The following is a 15,485-nucleotide window of genomic DNA, read 5'->3' on the forward strand; positions in this document are numbered from 1 at the left end:
CTTTTTAGCATTTATATCTCATTAGCAATGTCAGCTTTTCTTAAGTATTTGGCACATATATGCAGAGCCTTCTTCATTGCTGGAGATGGTCCCTGTCTTGAAGAGCTTACTTTTTGTCGAGATAAGACCAAGACAGCACATGAGAGAATCCCCATCTAAGTAACTTCCTTTTCATGAAAAAATGTTAAAGACAAAGAAGGATTTGGTGGTTTTTGAAGAGATCTTGAAACTTATCCAGATACCTGGTGTCCCCACCCAGTGCCACCTCTCCGTGATCTTTGTTTTCTCTGATTTGGAAACACAGCCATGTGTTCCTTGAGGCAAGGTACCACCTTAACTTCAATCTTGTAAAAATAATCTAAACTGGCTACCAATATGCTCTGCATGATCAGTAAAGACTCACTTCTTCCTGTGGAGAGAGGGGTACCTTCAAAGTTAGCTGCCATGGTCATTCCTCATTTCCTCTGACAGACCAGTGAACTTTCAGACACCTAGAATTAGGAGAGGAGATATCTATAAATCATAGACAAAACTAGGGGAGGCTAATGTGTGCTGACCCACTGGGAAGGGCCTCAGATGCACTCCTCTGAGCTGACCTCCTTGGCTGACCCATCAGACCAGACAATGTGGATAACTAAGCCTTCGGGCAGCGGGAGCAGCCCTGACAGACCACACCTTTTCACAGTCTCACGCTGTGGCACAGTTTCATTGCAACTTCTCCCTGAGACCAGCATAATCATTCTGCTTTTTCAGTTGGAAGCAGAGCTGGAATAAATGAAAACATAATTTGCTTTTGACAGTCCAGAATATCCTGTGGATTCACCTCCCCACTGAGCCACAGGCAGTGTCCTGCTGGGCACCTGCAGCAGCATGGAGCAGGGAGGCAAAATAAACCCAACTCTGTCCTGCCCCCGACACCAACGTTGCAACACGTGGTGGATTTTATCCACCTTCATAAGTATAAAACCCTGGGATTGATTCCAACAGACCGAGGCAGCAGAAACTAATCATGAGTCCTGCACGAGTGATCTATGAGCTGGATACCGCCCCCCTCAACACACCCAAACCCTTTACTGCCTCATCCTGACACACAGCAAATGCAATTATAAGATCTAATCAACTGCAACTAATGTCATTCTGAAAGTCTTCACAGCTAATGAAAACCAGGTCTTTCCCTTCTTGATTTAATTGAGATGTTTGGTTCACACACCGTGGAAAAGAAACCCTCCATAAAGCTATGTATGAATATTGCATTTACATATCCAGCCTGTCACAGTATTGGGCTCTTTTTCCTGACTGTTAGATATTACATGGTAGGAAACTATCTGTGAAGGGAAATGAACTTCAGAAAATAAATTCTTTCTCGCGTTGTTTCAAGGGAAATCTCCAGTCTGAATGTCATCTACTAACTACCACTTTGTAGGCTGAACTTGGCATAAAAAAGCATTTCCTTAACATGAATAAATCATGATCCCTAGTAAAAAAACCCTCCTCTTGCATTAAAGCAAGAATCAGAAGACAGAATTTGGCCTATAGCTTGTAAACTCAAATTTGTTGAATAACAAATGACTAAAATCCCCTTTTAGCCCTTTCTCTAGTGCGTTCTTCTTGTTGCCTGTTGGCATCGGTTTTTCTGCAGTTTAAGCATCACTAATGCTTCGAGACTTCCCCTGCCTCTGTGCTTTCCTGTGTTATCAATAGCATTATTTTCACAGGAAGCTCTACAATATGGGCAGCACTGCAGAGAGAAAGATAAATACATCATGCCTCCCGCAGAAAGTTTTGCTACTACCTAGAGTTACGAGCTGCCAAAGCAAGATGACAGAGAAACAATGGCTGGTAGGCAGGATAAGCAGAGCATCACATCACTTCATGCAATCAATAACCAGCTGGGCTTTGCTTCTTCCAGGTTTCTCTGCTGTGCTGACCCAAATCATTACCTCTTCCCCACAGAGCATAGTCTTTTAAGGTTTTGAAAGAGAAGACTAAGACTGAGATTTGATGAAAGCCTGTCAGGATGCAGGATAACTGCTCTCCAGGGACAGAAGAGACAGACAAGACAGACCAGGTAAGAACAGTCTTTCACAGTGATGTATGAGGGAAGAGCAGATAGCAATCTCAAAACCTTTGTAGGGCTGATCAGCAGGAAGCACATGTCATTCCCACAGCAGCTGAGGAGAATACTCCAGCTGTGTAGATGTGACCACAGCAGGCACTGGACGCCTTGGCCCATATCCACAGGCACACTCACCACAAAAGCAGGTCCTGCCTCTGCTCCTGCATGGCCAGGAAGCCTCCACCTCTGATATCCTGCCTTGGCACCTTCACCCGCCCTCTGCAGCCCACCAAACCTTGCTCTTCCTTCCACAGCTGCCTCCTCCTCCCTTCCAAAGGCCGCACCAGTGTTGCCACAGCTCCACGAGCTTCCATCAGCTCTGCACCCACCCTGAGTCTCGGTGCTTTCAGCAGAAAGCACAGCCACCCTGGCTATTCACTGAGTATTTTCCAACCTGAGCAGCCTTTTTGGTTTATCCCTTCTCCTTCGAATTATTTTTCTGTAATAATGTACTGATCAAACACCCGCACAAACTCTTTAAAAAACTACCAGTACTGATAACAATTATATATTGATTACTTTGGTTATGGCCTATTACTATCAGGATGCCCAAGTGGCAAAAAAAGGGCATGTCAGAAATAGAAAGAGCAGATGTTGAGAAATATATGAAAACATTCTCTCAGAGAGAGAATGGAATGACAGGAATTAGGCAGTAGAAGAGCTCACCTAAAATGTGTTAAATAGCCTTAAGCACTATACCAGACACAAACATAAGTGATAATGAGTAGTCAGCTGAAGAACATATACAGCTACAATACACATCCCACATTCCCACCCAGTAATTTCAACAGCTACTTATTTTTTACAATTTACCATTACACCACTGTTATAACACCCTGTTCAGATTCCATTTTCCTGAACCAAGGAGTCTAGACTTCATCTGTTTTATTCTTTGAGAAATGTACCATGCTCAGGCCTCTTGTACCTCCTGAACATGGTTCATTTTAAAGGATAACATAATGCTATATTGTGAAAAAAGCTTTTTTTCCTTTTTCATCACTTCAGGACACAGTTTTATTGCAAAGCAATCAGATTCTGCATAAGGAAACAGTTTTCAAAGAAACCATTTTTAAGTCAAGAGAGTGACCATTAGTTATTGAAAGCTGAAACATTTACAGATTGATTTGACGGCAGTGACAGTAAATTAATTTTTCCTTTTGTTGAAAATTTTTCTTGACTGCAATAAACACCTGGCAAACTTCCTGAAATACAAAGGTCACCTAGCTCTGCCTTTACTTAGGTTCAATAATATGCTACTTTCAGAAAAACAACCATGTTATGCTTTTAGAGAGTCCTTTTTGAATTTTCAGGTGACTTGAAACATATGATTGCAAATGTTAGTTTGGGGCAGCTGCTAAACTACATGCTTTGCTATGTATTTCATGAGTTATTCAACCAACAGGAGAACTGCAAGACTTAGTTCATCTGGAAGAAAGCAAAAACAACAGAAAGACTCATCATGCTACCCCAGTTTCACAAGTATAAAAATAGCAGAAGGTGCTAACAGATATTATGTGGGTAAGAATGAGAACTAGATTGGCGTTGGAGAATTTATTCTTAGAAAATCCCTCCTTTTGGAATTGTTACAGGCATGCACTGACCCAAATAGATCATGGCTTCTATCATTCCCTAGTGCATGTGAACAGATAAAATGCTGACATGCACCAAAAAGGTTTGGGGCAAAAAAAGGCACGCACAATCTGCACAGAAACTGCCAAAAGAAGAAAAAGCAGAGCAGCTGGTACCCAACTGCTAATAGGCAAAGACAGCACTGCTGGCAAACACAGGTGAAACGAGGGGAAACGAAAAGGCAAAATGATGTTGGGAAATGATGTTGGCCCAAAGAGATAGAGAAAACAAGCCAGTTACCACAGGGTACCTACTGCTGTCTCAGAAGGACAGTCAATAGATACACAAGGATACACAATTTATTCCACTGGGCTGGTGCTGCCCAGTGATCAAGCCTCAGGGCCAGCGACGTCCCTCTGGTGCAGCTTTCTGACTTGGCTTGATTGCCCAGTGGCTGTTTAGTGGCTACGCAGATAAGGCAGGACGACAGGGAGACCACAGATCAAATCCACAGTGTGTCTCACCAGCTGAGCACAGCACAGCAGTAACACGTGCTGAACTAGTTTCCTCTCCTTCCTTCCTCAGCCCTTCCACAGTTTTTTATTTTTCTCCCAACAAAGTCCCAGGCAACTCGGCAGGCTGTGAGGTGTCACGCTTGTGACAGGGAGTGTGGCAGTCACCTCAGTGAGGTGCGTGAGATGCCCAGGCATGGCCATGTGTGAGCAGTGTCTCTGCCTCCTGTGTTTCCAGGGGTACCAGCAATGGAGCCTTACAGAGGATGCAGATAACCAGCCCAGGGGGATGCCATTTAGTTGCCTGAACACTGGCAGCTAGAATCACCTGAGCCACCTAAAGGCATCCGGGATGCCTGGATGTTTATGCAGGTATGTCCACAGAGATTAACAACCCGATGCATGAACTGCAGGAGATTTGTGTCCTTCTGGAGGGGCAGATGGAGGCCAAAGGGCACAGTTTATGGCATTTCAAACACCACTCAATGCCATCTCTGTAGGCAGATGAAACCTGCACCTGGATGAGGTCAGCAGACATGGCACAGGACCAACTCTCACACTTCTCAAATAGCTATTAAGAAATTATGAAAAATGTATCAGGGCACCTCAAATGGCACCAGCTGCTTCTGCATGAGCAGCTGGTGAGGGCTCTGATTGCCACTGACTATAATGGGGCCTGAAGGTGCCATGCAGACACTTGCCTAAATTGAGGAGGTTTCAGTTGCACTTGAATCTCACACCAGTAATGCCATGCTTTACTATTACACAGGCACAAACATCTTCCTCTAAAATAATTTCCTACACAAAGTTGAATGCTCTTAGCATTAAATCCTTCTCAGGAAGCCATAAGGATTTATTCAGGGATGAAACAATTTAGTCTAATATCAGAAAAGCACTTCTCTCCAAGTAAAACAATGCCAGAGCATCACATTCCTTCCAGCTGGCAGGACACAAAATTAATGTCCAGACATTCAGAAACGTTCACTGTCACAGACCCTATAATGTTTAATTATCTGATGGTGCTTAGGACTTTGGGTAGAAAAGAAGCAAATAAAACAACACAAATCTAGTCATCATATGAATATTTAAGACCCCTCTGCTGGAGCATCAATGTGTGGGCTCATATCAACACTGTGTTTAACGTCCCTATGCAGCTACTGAACACATGTGTAAGCATAAAATTAGCAAACAACTATCTAAAGACCTCTGTTCGGGCAAAAAAAAAATAGTTATTTTCCCTTTATGAACATTTTTAAACAAAGTGTTCTTTTTTCCTGTAATTTTTCCTCATTAAAATTTTATGTTATTGCAAAAAGATAGAAGGCAGTCTGGCCCAATTTTGTTCCCAATCGCTCTGTATAGTAACTGGAGGCAGAATTTTATTCTCTCTGTAGAGTTTCGTACAACTGTAGATTTCCATTTATTTAATGCAACATTAACATACAGATATACAGAATCAAATATTAAAACTAAATTACAGGCAACACTTCTCCAATTAGCTCATATAAAAGTAGAATAAATAATTAAGCCTCTTACTATCCAGTTAAAGAGACCAGCGATGTTTCTAAAGCTATAAGAAAATGCAGAGATGTTAAGAAAAATAGAAAAATATTTCTGCTGCAACAGAAAGTTTCCAGGAATCTCAAAAATTTGAAGTCCAGTCATGGACTTCTGTTGTAGGCTACTCTTGCTTTGCCTTTAATACTGGTGTACTGTTACTAATAAAATAGCTAAGTGTCCTGCAGTCAGTGCTGAGGACTAGTTACTATTTTCTGGAAGTAAGTTGCAACTGAAAATGTTGCCTTCATTTGACTTCAAAGTAAATCTGCTGAGATCAAGTCTCTTCCCAGAGTAAATCTATTGCACGTCAGTAAATAGATGAGATATAAATAAAGTAGGAGCTCTGCAGAGTGTAAATCAGGCATTGCCACCATATTAAGAGGCTTATGGCAATGTTACTTAGCAGTATTTGTTTTAAAGTCTCAGCAGGCTTGTCCTGCTGAACGTTTTGTGTAAAACCATCTGCTGAACAGACAGAATCGATCTCCGAGTGTGTCCTGCTTGGTTTGTAAATTTACCTACTGTGACTAAGTACATAACTCATTATTAAAAACAGTCAGACCTGGTCTTTCCTGAGGGTAAACTAATGTTTCTCATCATCCTTAAAAAAACAGCACACAACATGAGATAAGGAATCAGCAAGGCATTTAAATAAGAGCTGTTATTTGAAAGACTCACTCCCGTGGCCTGAATCAACATGCAAACTTGGACTCCCAATCATCTTCAGAAGATAATTATAATTCATAATTGGCACTTTAAAGAGTTTTCTCGGAGCTGAGCAAATATTGACTAATTAGCCACGCCAGAATCCTGTGGGGCGGGTAAGCAGGTACCCTAATCCTCTTTTTATCTGAGTGAATTGCTGGGGAATAAAACCCCAACCCTCACCTGCTGCAGGGGATGAGAAGCTGGGGAGGTTTCCAGCCCCATTCCTTTCCCCCAGCCCACGCTGCTCCCACCACTGACATTCTTCCTCATCTAGAGAGGGGATGAGATAAGCTCTATGCTAGCACTGCTCTGGAAACAGTGGACAAATCTCAGTTCATTAGCTAAAGTCCTGTTAAGCTACAGGTCTAGATATTCAAATGTCAAAATAAAGCCTGAGGATTTGATACAAGTACATGCAGTATTTATATGAGGATGGTAGCCTCTTTTGCCAAAGAACACTTAAACTATGATGTACTGCACAATTATGGGTTACTCCTGGAAATAAAACATTAAAATGATACCTACAACTAAATAGTAGGAAAAGAGCTCTATATGTATGGAATAAGACACTTCTTTACTTACAATTCAGAGAAATATTATTATTCAATGTGTGTCCAAGACTAGGCTGAAGAAAGTATGGTGTCCTCTAAGAGCCTCCAAGAGGCTCTACCTTCACCATGCAATAAAATGCACCAGGCAAACAATATCTTCAAGATGGGTCTAAAAATGGACTGAAGATCCTTGGAGGCCACAGCAGCTAGAAATGAATACTGAACACATCCTCCATTAAATCCAGCTCTTTATTTAAATTGCCTGTAGAAAAGCAACGATTAGGCATTAGTGTCTCAGGTTTTCTGGTTTAAACCAGCAAACACTAATGATGGCTTTATTCTAGAGCTTTGTTACGAATCACCACATTCAGGGGCACACACAGGTCTTTTCCAAATAACTGTATTATTACAAGCTTAGAATGTACACAAGATATGCAACAAGAACCATTGGTGTAATCCAGCTTTGTCTATTGAAATAATTGGTCATATGTTGTGTCTAATTTCAGCTACAATCTCTTTAGGGCAAAGACTGTGTCCCTGTGGTTTTGTAAAGCCTCATTCACAGTTATAATGGTGTAGAAATTAAATAAATAATGAGAAATTATGAACTGTGGGAATTTATTCTGCATTTATCAGGAATTCACAAGTGAGGATTTACATATTTTTTAAATGGGTTTTTTTAAAGATCTTCCAGAGATCTGGTTCTCTCCTGTTTTAGACATTGGGAGATGCCTTTCAACTGCAGCATCTATTTAGGTAGGAATAATAACAGGAAAAACCAGGTTAGTGTGGTGACTGGTTGAATAATAAATCCAGGGTTATTCCACTCTGAAGCTAATTCTTCTGCATGGTTCATGTATAACAGCTTCTGAAACAAGCAGGTTTTCATCCATGGTAAAGAGCATTAAGATGATGGTATTTTAACTGCATTAATTATCTAGTCTGAGCAAGGCTAGACAAAACAAATAGTAGGAATAGATCAGAACTGGATGCATTAGTGAGCAAAATTTATTTTAAAATTCCCAAACCAGAAGAGTACAGGTTAGGTGTCTTGGGCTGCAATATGATAAAAAAAGGCTTCTGTGCTCAGAAAGTTTGGAGAATCATGAAACAGTTCAACAAAAAGTAATATTTTATACATATGGCACTCCTAGCCACTCATCCCACATGAGTCCACTAAATGCTGGAGCAGAGGCCAGGGGATCATGGCCACAGCAAGAAACACACTCCGGGCAGCAACAAGCCAGTCTTAAGCCAAAGCAAGTTAATGCTAAAGCTCTGTATGCTGTACCATTGCGTGTGTGTGTGCGCATGCACACATTTTTTTCCTTTTCAGGAGGAAGAGAAGCGGGGGGGAAAGCAAGAATTATCTCAAAAAAGAAGTATATTCATGCAAAGAAGCATTCGGCTTGCTCTGAGGATTCAATGAACAGCTCAAAGGACCTCAGGAGCAAGCTGGGATCCCACACCTGGACCTGGCAAGTTAGTGGGAACACAGGGTGACTCGGGTCTGTAAAAATAAAAGACAAACGCTAAAGTGAGTGCCTCTTTCCAGCCGCCCCAGTAAGTAAAACACAGCAAAAAGGTAAAATAAGTCAGCTGTGTTATTAGAAATGTTAATTGTCCTGGCTGGCCTTTTGCCCTTAAAGACCTGCAACTTCACGAGCCTGTAAGGTGAGAGGTCTGGTCCCCACAGCCCGAGCATGTAGTTACAGATGAACATGTCCCATCCTTCAAGATGCCAATCCAAACTCATCAAATGCATAATTTTTCTCATTTTTCTTTTTGGTTAACAGAAATAGAACCTGCAAAGGGAACAACAGCATGTGAAGACACCTCTGCACTAAGATGGAAAATGCAGTGATTTGCACAGAGTTAATAATATGCCCTAAAATGGCCATTCACCCTCAAAAGACATTAGCATGTAATAGCAGCTGCTTATCCTCTGAGTGCAGATGAATATTGGAAAGAGGTGCTGAGAGGCTTTGTCCTAGAATTACATGTCACTGGTTTAAACATGATGTGTGGAAATTATTTTAATTGCTCATATTAGTCCAGGGCTGAAATGGTCTGGTATTATTAGGAGTGGTGCAAATGTCTTTCTCTGGTCAGGGTGTTGTTTGAGAAGAACATGTACATACTTGAATGTCTAAAAATCCTCACCACAACATGAAACTAAAAAACAAAAAAAAATCACCCCAGTAAAATACCTTGAATGATAGTTTTTTACTGTCTTACACATAAAGATCCAATTTCTTGCAAGTATGAAAACAGAAAGAGCAAGAACTATTATTTTTGAGATAAATGTTACAGTTCAAATGTCACAGACTATATTACAGACATTCACAACTGGCTCTGAGATTTAGGGAAAAAACCCAACTTACACTGTTATAAGAAGGTTGGCAATGATCACAGTGCTAATGACCATGAGAGAAATATGAGTTGTTTTTTTTTTAAGCATCATCATCTAGTGGCCTTGAGTGCTAATCAAAACAAGGACTATAATGCCTGCTTTAATGGGGTTTGTCTCAGTAATGCTCCTAAATGGAATAAATGATATTAAATCCAGACAAGCTACAAAGAGAGACAAATGGCAAAACAATACACTGAAAACTTAAAGATTCTTTTAATCTATTATTAACTGGGTTACCATCCATGACAGTCATAGCTAACTGTGGTTTTGTAATCCATTTGCTGAATTGTACAACTGAAATAGAAATGTTGTCCTTCTGTTTAAAACAACAGACTAAATAAGGCCCAAATCACAAAATGGCCTGGCAAAGACTATACTAGAGCAGGCTGCATGTCCATTTTCTTTAAAATTCAGGAAAGCAGCTCCTCTGGAGTTTTTTCCTCAAAGTGGAGGAACCAGACCCCACTGAGTCAGAGGTAATGCTGCACATAAGCTGAGCATCTGTGCACCACAAGGATGCCCTGGGAAGACAAAGGGTCCCACAGCCTCCCTCACTGACCAGTGCAGCTGGGACAGACACTGATACCCATAGACTTTGGGTCATCCTCCTAATGGTGACAGTAAGAGGCACTGAATGCCAGGAAGATGAATTAATCACCATCCTCCTCTGCCTTGTTCCTTTGGCCTTGCTCATCCCTCCTCTGCATATGCTGACCAAATGCAGACATGCTGAATTTCTTCAGCTTGATACCTCAGAAGATCAGTTATATTTGAATTCTTCAAAAGCAAGTAAATTCCTCAAATTCCTATCATGCATCTGTTTTACTGTATTTCTCACACTGCGATGGGAGGATGTGTGGCAGCTGAGGGGGAATGCAGGCTACAGCATTTTGGGCAGATCTTTCAGGAAGAGGTGACGATTTACTGATTTACGACAGCCAAGGTATAAAGGCAGTGACACTTTTATGTTCGTTTACATGCAAGAGTGAAATATTTCCAGGGTGTCCAGTTTTAAAAGGATGGATTAGCTCTTTGTTTGTGGTGTACATAAGAAGTAGGATCATGCATCTTATCTTGAATAAATTTTCAATAAATATCTTTACAAACTGAAGCTGTAGCTTATGGAACATAAAATTCATTCTGTAATTAGTGCACTCCCCCCAGTATTACAGAGAAAAAATTCCTGTGGTTTTATTGCTTTCGTAAAATGCTTGTTCTCCAGCTCTGAAGGGACTGCCAAAGGTCAGAGGTGTTGAATATACATGATTTATGAAGTCCTCTGGGATGAGATGTGCTGTGTAAATATAAAATATTATTACAGCATACTCTCTTTAATTCACGTACACTGAAATAGAATTGGCTTTGCCACGAGCAAAACTAAGAACCCAAGTCAGTCTGATGACAGCAGATTGTCCAAGGCTACTGACAGTCCAAACAGCACAAGGATAAATTAATTTCACAGACATATTTACCTAATGCTGAAAGTTACTGCTATTCATCTGGAACTGGTCATATGTAGATATGAATGTGAAGATTGTTACATAGAAATGACAGAACAGGCAAAGCTCATGGACTGCTCTGTACTATGATGAAAAAGGGGCTTCTGACAATGCTGCAGGCACAGGAGCAGCCCATGTAGCCCATCCACCTTTTGCAGAAACTCTGCCTGACACAAGTCTGTTCTCAAGTGTAAATCATGCCAGAGATGCTTGGGATGCCGTGGTCCTCACGTGCTTTGTGAAGTCACACTCCGATGGCACTTTCAGCCTCAAAATACACATCCTATTTACCCCTGCCTTTGATAGAGGCTTCCAAGTTTCTCTTGCAGATTTGAACCTTGAGATTTGTTCACCTCCAGCTATATCTATCCATAGAGGCTTCCTAAAACAACAGTCTCTCAGAGAACTGGGGTGGAATGAGCTGAACTGGACTAGCAGTCCCATTCCCTCTCAGGGAAGCATAAATTATACTCTCACCCCACTTTTTGGGATTGATTCCAACTCCTCTTTTTCTTCTGTCCACAATAGTCTATACTTAATACTGCAATAAATAATCAGTTTGAAGTAGATTTCAAAATATTTTAACAGCTGGAGCAATGACATTCTTACTTGACTTTACTGTAAATGGAAAAATTCCCATTCCCCCCCTCAAAGACAGAGATTGCAAATCATATTCTGAATTATTTTCAAAACCTTGGCCAAAAGATATCATCAGCACAGTCTGTTCCTCTTCATATTATTATTCCCACTCTCACAGATTCTTTTATCTTACTCTCTTCTGCCCCAAAGTTTACAATCTCCTTCCAAAAATTTTTCAGCTGCACTTCCCGTCTCTTAAATTCCTTCTCTCATCAGCTTTCAAATAATGTGACTTAATTTTAGAAAAATGATGCTGTGAATTTAGCACTACAGAGTAATCTGTTTCTACGTTTTTCCTGTACTAAAACACAGAATCTAATATTAAATCCTTTTTTTTTTTAAAGGCACAATGCAGCTCCTTTAGCAAAAGTATATGAACTTCCTGCTCATAAAGGAAAAAAAAATTAAGTTCTTACTTTTGACTGTTTTAATGCTTTCCCATGAAAATTGATACATCTGTCTGGGAGATAAAGGAAATTTAGATTATCTGTATTCAAGAGAATAATTAAAAGAAGTTATTGCACGAAATGATTAGATTTTCTAGCAACGCAAGTCTGATTCTGTGATAACGTTTAAGTTATTCTCATCTACCAGAACACTTCTCATCCACACAAGAGGGGCTCTTAATTTCCTCTGCACTGAAAAAAAAGCCATTGTATTTTCTCTTCACTGGTGACGTTTAATATTCGATTTCTTCTACTTTCTTTAGATAATTTAATAGATAGATTGGCTCATTTGGCTATAGCTAAATTGCTGTAGTAGTGGCAGACAATGACACTTTTAAGGCTACACTATACATGACTAATCTTTGCTCCAACTGAGAGCATTTATCATCTGGGGGCTACTCTTCCTGTTTGTCTTTTCCTTGTGTTTTCAGTTCTCCTTTCCTATCAAGGAGAAGAACAAAAATCATTACGGGTTTTTAACCTAAGGAATGACATTTTTAGCTCTGAGGCCTATGTATAAATGTAAATTTCCAGCTGTTAGAACAAAGAAATACCAAATGTGAGGCAGATGTTAATGTATTATCCATTGTTGATAATACAAGCAAAAATCAACCTTGAAAAATCCCCCAGCTATTCCAGTAATGAAAGTTTACTCGCTTGGGTATTTACATGTACCCGTGCCTTCAGAAATAAGATCTAACAAGTTTCTTGCAATCCGTGGAGTCTAGACAAATCCTCTGTGTCGTTTCTTCCTCTTCTGATATTAACAATTCAAGGGCTAGAATACAGAGCCAATGAAATAATCTCCAGATTTTTCTTCTGCTGAGTGAACGCCCAAAGACCATCTACTTCACAATGAAGTCAAGTGGAATCTGGGAGGATTCCGGATCCTACACTGTTTTTCAGGACCACACTCAGTACCAAAAGTTAAACCACGTGTTTGGTTTCTGTCAAGCACCACTTGATCGTTAAGTCTTCACACACTTATGAAGCCAGTTTAGGCAGAACTGATGAGCAACCACTCTGAGCTCCCTAAGAACTCTGCTTTTCTTTGAATCCACTGGCTGAAAAATCACAGCACATCTGTGAATGCAGTAAGGTGCTTCTTCCTGAACCTAGTATATTTGCTGCTTCTACCATCTTCTAACCCTTGAAAACTTCAGAACTGACTGTCCTGGCACAGTGAACACAACTCATAGTCAGTGGCATGGCGGAGCATGGACATTCAGAGCATACTTACAAGTTTAGGTTTCCCTCCAGAGATTCTCCAGCCTTTGTTTAGTCCTTACCATAGCACATCTCTCATCGTCTTATCTCTCTCATCTCCCATCATCCTCCCCATAGACTTGGATCCCCATGAATCCTGAAAAGTCCTTCATTCTAGCATTAATACAGCAGCAACTTCCGAATGCCTTGTGTCAGGCACATTTGTGTTTGTAATTCCTTTCACACCAGGCAATTCATTAAGGGCTCTGTTTTGATTATCAAAATGTGTGAACACAATTTTGTATCTCATCTATACGGGGTCACTCTTATGTCAGCTCATTTCTGACTGCGACAGTCTTTTCCCATCCTAAAGGCAAAACAGTGTTTACATTTGGTTAGTTAAAATATTTACATTACACATTCAAATGATGCATTTTCCCAGTGACAGGGCTCTCCCTGTTATTTCCTCCTGTACCTACTATGCAGCGGAAACGATTAAGAGGAATATTCTGGGTGTCTCTAAACAAGCAGATTAAGGAAACATGCAGCACAGCTGTACTACACTAACACTGCTGGACTTTGTAACATGCATGCAGGCTGTGTGAACTGCCTAGCATGAAACCCTGTCTTTTAGGAGCCCAAATCAGAAGAGTTCCATATTTCCTCAACAATTTATTTCAAATAGATTCTTTATTTATTGACAAATTATTTGGTCACTCAGTGCATGAGGTAGAGTAAAACACAGGGCCTGGGAGAGGAGGTGAGAATGGTTCTGTCTGTTGATCTTCAGTCTGCCTGCGGATAAAAGCCTCAAGTGCACTGCAGGGGAATAGACATGATGGGGACTGCCACCCAGACAGAGAAGAGTGTAGAAGGAAAGGTGACGCTTAAGCTGGCAGGGGAAGGCCATGAAGTGACAGTATTTCTGGGAACCAGAAAACACACTGCACACCTGTTTTCATGTGATATTACCAAGTTGAATAAAACCCTGCTGGTGATGCTGCACCAAGAGGTCCTCCAGACACACAGCATGAGCCTCTCCCCAAAGGGACAGTTTGAGGTTCGTAGGAGAGAAACTGAAATTCAACACCATTTAAGACATATCATCATCTACACTGTAAACCACTGGTTTTGTTCGTTTATTTCCTACTACCAAACAAAGGAGAACCATATGCAACTCTCTCTGAGAAGAAATTAGATAGAGTGTAGCACACAGAAACTTCATAGCAATGCAAGATTAATTAATTAAAGAACACGCCTAAGTGTATTCCTTACCTTATAACATCACCCACACAGGTATTCATACAGGCTCTCCCAGTAAAGAAGCAAAAGCTTCTGGGCTGAAAAAATGATGAAGCGCTGGTTAAAACATTATCTTAAAACCCCTGCTTGTTCTTATATCCATCCCAAACTCTGCTACATCTTTTTGTCTACAGAAACATATACAATAGACTGAAGTTTACTTTGTAAGGAAAAGCTATTTATCTTAAATTGACCCTGCCCATTTAATGTCATATACTGTGAAGGAAATGGGTTATAAAAGTCTCTGTATAAGGGAGGCATGCAACATCTATCAAACACTCTTTTGTCTGGGACATGTATTTATTCCACTTTTTTAAACTAACAGCAAATGAAACTTTGTTTGCCAGTTAAAACCAATCAGTAAAAGAAAAGCAACAGGGCCTACACCACTGTAAGGCGGTGTATTCAAAATAATGAAGAACAAATTTTGATTTAACCTAAAAGCCTGTGTGGAGGGAGTGAGCAAGCTCATAATCTGCCTGCTTGGTGCCCAACCAGCCCCACCATCAAGTGATGTGTAGGGATTAATGGGCAGGACACTCCTGCAGAAAGGGGATGCTAGAAATCCCTGGGCTGAGGGGGCCATGATAAACACAGATTCTGCATTTTGAGCCAGCAGCCTTACAGTTTTAATTCAGTGCTTTGAAACGTGATTTCCTTTGGCCATCCTCGGGAATACAGAATTTGCAGCTCCCAGCCTTTGGCTGGCCAGCTCACAAAGCCCCGTCGTTTTTGGCAGAGGAACGTCCAGGATGATGGGCAGCGGCTGCCGCTGTCACTAGCAGGATGTTTTCTGGAGTTTCTCCTACAAGGCAATGTGTTTATTCTTTGAAACAGTTGCTCCCTAAAGATTAAAACTGAACACAAAAGCACAAAAGCAGCGTGTGTCCTCTGGGGCTGCTACGTGCCATTGGGCAAATAGGAGGTACAAGCTGTGTTCTCCCAAATGGCACAGAACAAACGG

At 40.9% G+C, this 15,485-nt stretch overlaps 1 protein-coding gene across 9 annotated transcripts in view; it reads right to left on the bottom strand.

Moving 5' to 3' along the window:
• The window catches only part of PAG1 (phosphoprotein membrane anchor with glycosphingolipid microdomains 1), a 111,278-nt gene that overhangs the window by 33,066 nt on the left and 62,727 nt on the right, over nt 1-15,485 (bottom strand). For all 9 annotated transcript variants that reach the window (XM_058832238.1, XM_058832239.1, XM_058832241.1 and 6 more), the window contains one exon: nt 14,495-14,559. The gene's annotated coding sequence lies outside the window, so the exon portion shown is untranslated. The remainder of the gene's footprint in view (nt 1-14,494; nt 14,560-15,485) is intronic.

Source organism: Poecile atricapillus, chromosome 2 (genome assembly GCF_030490865.1).
Source record: "Poecile atricapillus isolate bPoeAtr1 chromosome 2, bPoeAtr1.hap1, whole genome shotgun sequence".
Taxonomy (NCBI): Eukaryota; Metazoa; Chordata; class Aves; order Passeriformes; family Paridae; genus Poecile; species Poecile atricapillus.